The sequence below is a fragment of the Giraffa tippelskirchi genome, chromosome 5, assembly GCF_054371585.1.
Source record: "Giraffa tippelskirchi isolate mGirTip1 chromosome 5, T2T-mGirTip1v1.2.pri, whole genome shotgun sequence".
Taxonomy (NCBI): domain Eukaryota; kingdom Metazoa; phylum Chordata; class Mammalia; order Artiodactyla; family Giraffidae; genus Giraffa; species Giraffa tippelskirchi.
The window spans coordinates 92,085,375-92,091,662 of NC_137279.1; positions in this window are offsets into that span (position 1 = coordinate 92,085,375).

Genomic DNA, 6,288 nt, shown 5'->3' on the forward strand with positions numbered 1-6,288 from the left:
CAGCCAGAGAGAGAGAACTATCCCGCGAAAAGCCCAAATCTAAGGCACTGCCGACCCACTCACAGAACGAAGGACTGAGCAATACCAGAGGAGAGCTAGCCGGCTGCGGATCGCCCCATCCCCCGCCGGACACAGAGGGCAGGCGGGACCAGCCAGAGCCGGAAAGGGGCAAACTCGGCCCCAGAGAGGGCACCCCCTACCAAACTGCAAACAGGCTCCCAGTTTCTAAGCAAAGACTGCCTGAGATCCTGGAGGGTCGACATCTGCTGGAAGGGTCTCAGCCAGAGACAAGCTCCCCAGAACTAACACAAAGCACACCAGAGCCGGGCGCGCTCATAAACCGAGGCGGGGACCAGGGAGGTGATAAGCCACACCGCCCCAACAGGGGAGCGTGTGCTCGCCAAATTCCTGGCTGCCTGAACTGCTCCGACCGGGGATCGGCACAAACCGCGGGCCCAACCGAGTCTGCACCTTTGTGGAGTACCTGGGAACCTGAACCGGAGCGGCTTAGACCTGGAAAGTGCACGCATCTCAGGGCCCACTCCCCAGCTGAGTAACCTGAAGCCTGAGCAGGGTAGACTGGGAAAGCACACACGCCGTGAGCGGGGGCGAACCCAGTGCGGCCAAGACACTGCGAGCTCTCCACACACACGCCAGTGATATTGGTTTGCAGTGTTCCTCCCTCCCAAAAGCACGACTGAACAAGCGAACCTAAAGAGCCCACTTCCGCCCCTTTGTGGCAGGGCGGAAATTAGACACAGAAGAGACCTGCAAACAGAAGCCAAATAAACAGAGGGAAGCGCTTTGGAAGTGACAGGCCAACAGATTAAAATCCCTGTAGTTATCACCGACTGCATTGAAAGGGGCCTATAGATCTTGAAAAGTATAAGCAGGAACAAGGATCTATCTGAAACTGAACAGACCCCACACTGCTCACAACAGCTCCAGAGAAAGTCCGGGATATATTTTTACTATTATCATTTTTTTCTTCTTCTTTTTAATTTTTAAAAATTTTTTTCTTTAAGTCCTCTATTACACCTTTAATTTTCATTTTTATAACCCACTATTACCTTGCAAAAAAAAAAAACCCTATTTTTAAAGCAAACTGCATACATATATCTTATACTTTTTATGATTTTGTTTTCTTTTTTCTTTTTTTATACTGTATTTTTTTAAGAGTCTAACCTCTACTCTAGATTTTTAATCTTTGTTTTACATATTTGATATCAATTTTGTACATTTAAGAACCCACTCTTTAGTACTCATTTTTACTCAGGAGTGTGATTACTGGCTTGATTACTCTCTCTCCCTGTTGACGCTCTTTCTTCTCCCCCAGGGAACATCTATCTCCCACCTTCCTCCTTCTCTTCTCAACCCAATTCTGTGAATCTCTGAGGGTGTTCTGGGCACCGGAGAACACTTCAGGAACAGAATACTGCCCAGATCTCTCTCTCCCCTCTTGATTCCTCCCTTTCTACTCATGCTCACTTCTATTACCTTCCTCCCCTCTCTCTATGTATCTCTGTGAACCTCTCTAAGAGTTCCAGACTGTGGAGAGCACAGAGGGAAGTACTTACTGGCTTGACTGCTCTCTCCACGTTTGAGTCCCCCTCTTCTCCTCCTGGTCACCTCAACCCCCCACCCCCTTCACCTCTCCATGTAACTTAGTGAACCTCTCTGGGTACCCCTCACTGTGGAGAATCTTTTCACCGTTAACCTAAAAGTTTTATTATTGATGCTATATGGATGGAGAAGTCTTGAGGCTACTGCAAGAATAAGACTGAAAGCCAGAGGAAACATTAATTAATAAGAGATCGTCCAAAAGCCTCCACATATACACTGAAACCAAGCTCCACCCAAGAGCCAATAAGTTCCAGAGCAAGACATACCAAGCAAACTCTCCAGCAACCCAGGAACATAGCCCTGAGCATCAATATACAGGCTGCCCAGAGACACACCAAATCCATAGACATCTCAAAACTCAATACTGGACACTCCATTGCACTCTAGAGAGAAGATAATCCAGCTCCACCCACCAGAACACCGACACAAGCTCCCCCAACCAGGAAACCTTGACAAGCCACCCGTCCAACCCTACCCACAGTGAGGAACCTCCACAATAAAGAGGAACTTCAAACTACCAGAATACAGAAAGGCCATGTCAAACACAGCAATCTAAACAAGATGAAAAGGCAGAGAAATACTCAGCAAGTAAATGAAAATGATAAATGCCCTCCAAACCAAACAAAAGAGGAGGAGAAAGGGAATCTGTCTGAAAAAGAATTTAGAATAATGATAATAAAAATGATCCAAAATCTTGAAAGCAAAATGGAGTTACAGATAAATAGCCTGGAGACAAGGATTGAGAAGATGCAGAAATGTTTATCAAGGACTTAGAAGAAATAAAAAGGAGTCAATATATAATGAATAATGAAATAAAGGAGATAAAAGACACTCTGGAGGGAACCAACAGTAGAATAACGGAGGCAGAAGATAGGATAAGTGAGGTAGAAGATAGAATGATGAAATAAACGAAGCAGCGAGGAAAAAAGAAAAAAGAATCAAAAGAAATGAGGAAAACCTCCGGGACCTCTGGGACAATATGAAACGCCCCAACATTCGAATCATAGGAGTCCCAGAAGAAGAAGATAAAAGGAAAGGCCATGAAAAAATACTCGAGGAGATAATAGTTGAGAATTTCCCTAAATTGAGGAAAGAAATAGTCACAGAAGTCCAAGAAACCCAGAGAGTTCCAAACAGGATAAACCCAAGGCGAAACACCCCAAGACACATATTAATCAAATTAACAAAGATCAAACACAAAGAACAAATATTAAAAGCAGCAAGGGAAAAACAACAAATAACACACAAGGGGATCCCCATAAGGATAACAGCTGATCTTTCAATAGAAACCCTTCAGGCTAGAAGGGAATGGCAGGACATACTTAAAGTAATGAAAGAGAATAATCTACAACCCAGATTACTGTACCCAGCAAGGATCTCATTCAGATATGAAGGAGAATTCAAAAGCTTTACAGACAAGCAAGAGCTGAGGGAATTCAGCACCACCAAACCAGCTCTCCAGCAAATGCTAAAGGATCTTCTCTAAACAGGAAACACAGAAAGGATGTTTCAACACGAACTCAAAACAACAAAGTAAATGGCAACGGGATCATACTTATCAATAATTACCTTAAATGTAAATGGGTTGAATGCCCCAACCAAAAGACAAAGGGTTGCTGAATGGATACAAAAACAAGACCCCTATATATGCTGTCTACAAGAGACCCACCTCAAAACTAGGGACACACACAGGCTGAAAGTGAAAGGATGGAAAAACATATTCCATGCAAACGGAGACCAAAAGAAAGCAGGAGTCGCAATACTCATTTCAGATAAAATAGACTTTAAAATAAAGGATGTGAAAAGGGACAAAGAAGGACACTACATAAAGATCAAAGGATCAATTCAAGAAGAAGACGTAACAATCATAAATATATATGCACCCAACATAGGAGCACCACAATATATAAGGCAAATACTAACAAGTATGAAAGGGGAAATTAACAATAACACAATAATAGTGGGAGACTTTAATACTCCACTCACGCATATGGATAGATCAACTAAACAGAAAATTAACAAGGAAACACAAACTTTAAATGATACGATAGACAAATTAGATTTAATTGATATTTACAGGACTTTCCACCCCAAAACAATCAATTTTACCTTTTTCTCAAGTGCACATGCAACTTTCTCCAGGATAGATCACATCCTGGGCCATAAATCTAGCCTTGGTAAATTCAAAAAAATTGAAATCATCCCAGCCATCTTCTCTGACCACAATGCAGTAAGATTAGACCTCAATTACAGGAAAAAAACTATTAAAAGTTCCAACATATGGAGGCTAAACAACACGCTTCTGAATAACCAACAAATCACAGAAGAAATAAAAAAGAAATCAAATTATGCATAGAAACGAATGAAAATGAAAACACGACAACCCAAAACCTATGGGACACTGTAAAAGCAATACTAAGGGGAAGGTTCATAGCAATACAGGCGTACCTCAAGAAACAAGAAAAAAATCAAATAAATCAACTAACTCTACACCTAAAGCAACTAGAGAAGGAAGAAATGAAAAACCCCAGGGTCAGTAGAAGGAAAGAAATCTTAAAAATTAGGGCAGAAATAAATGCAAAAGAAACAAAAGAGACCATAGCAAAAATAAACAAAACTAAAAGCTGGTTTTTCGAGAAGATAAACAAAATTGATAAGCCATTAGCCAGACTCATCAAGAAACAAAGGGAGAAGAATCAGATCAACAAAATTAGAAATGAAAATGGAGAGATCACAACAGACTCCACAGAAATACAAAGGATCATAAGAGACTACTACCAACAGCTATATGCCAATAAAATGGACAACTTGGAAGAAATGGACAAATTCTTAGAAAAGTATAACTTTCCAAAACTGAACCAGGAAGAAATAGAAGATCTTAACAGACCCATCACAAGCACGGAAATCGAAACTGTAATCAGAAATCTTCCAGCAAACAAAAGCCCAGGACCAGACGGCTTCACAGCGGAATTCTACCAAAAATTTAGAGAAGAGCTAACACCTATCCTACTCAAACTCTTCCAGAAAATTGCAGAAGATGGTAAACTTCCAAACTCATTCTATGAGGCCACCATCACCCTAATTCCAAAACCAGACAAAGATGTCACAAAAAAGGAAAACTACAGGCCAATATCACTGATGAACATAGATGCAAAAATCCTTAATAAAATTCTAGCAAACAGAATCCAACATCATATTAAAAAGATCATACATCATGACCAAGTGGGCTTTATCCCAGGAATGCAAGGTTTTTTTAACATCCGCAAATCAATCAATGTAATACACCACATTAACAAATTGAAAGAAAAAAACCATATGGTTATCTCAATAGATGCAGAAAAAGCCTTTGACAAACTTCAGCATCCATTTATGATTAAAACCCTCCAGAAAGCAGGAATAGAAGGAACATATCTCAACATAATAAAAGCTATATATGACAAACCCACAGCAAACATTATCCTCAATGGTGAAAAATTGAAAGCATTTCCCCTAAAGTCAGGAACAAGGCAAGGATGCCCACTTTCACCACTACTATTCAACATAGTTTTGGAAGTTTTGGCCACAGCAATCAGAGCTGAAAAAGAAATAAAAGGAATACAGATAGGAAAAGAAGAAGTAAAACTCTCACTGTTTGCAGATGACATGATCCTCTACATAGAAAACCCTAAAGACTCTACTAGAAAATTACTAGAGTTGATCAATGAATATAGTAAAGTTGCAGGATATAAAATTAACACACAGAAATCCCTTGCATTCCTATACTCCAAGAATGAGAAAACAGAAAGAGAAATTAAGGAAACAATACCATTCACCATTGCATCAAAAAGAATAAAATACTTAGGAATATATCTACCTAAAGAAACAAAAGACTTATATATAGAAAACTATAAAACACTGATGAAAGAAATCAAAGAGGACACAAGCAGATGGAGAAATATACCGTGTTCATAGATTGGAAGAATTAATATAGTGAAAATGAGTATTCTACCCAAAGCAATCTACAGATTCAATGCAATCCCTATCAAGCTACCAATGGTATTTTTCACAGAACTAGAACAAATCATCTCACAATTTGTATGGAAATATAAGAAACCTCGAATAGCCAAAGCAATCTTGAGGAAGAAGAATGGAACTGGAGGAATCAACCTGCCTGACTTCAGGCTCTACTACAAAGCCACAGTCATCAAGACAGTATGGTATTGGCACAAAGATAGAAATATAGATCAATGGAACAAAATAGAAAGCCCAGAGATAAACCCACGCACATATGGACACCTTATCTTCGACAAAGGAGGCAAGAATATACAATGGAGAAAAGACAATCTCTTTAACAAGTGGTGCTGGGAAAACTGGTCAACCACTTGTAAAAGAATGAAACTAGAACACTTCCTAACACCGTACACAAAAATAAACTCAAAATGGATTAAAGATCTAAACGTAAGACCAGAAACAATAAAACTCCTAGAGGAAAACATAGGCAAAACACTCTCCGACATAAATCACAGCAGGATCCTCCATGACCCACCTCCCAGAATATTGGAAATAAAAGCAAAAATAAACAAATGGGACCTAATTAAAATTAAAAGCTTTTGCACAACAAAGGAAACTATAAACAAGGTGAAAAGACAGCCTTCAGAATGGGAGAAAATAATAGCAAATGAAGCA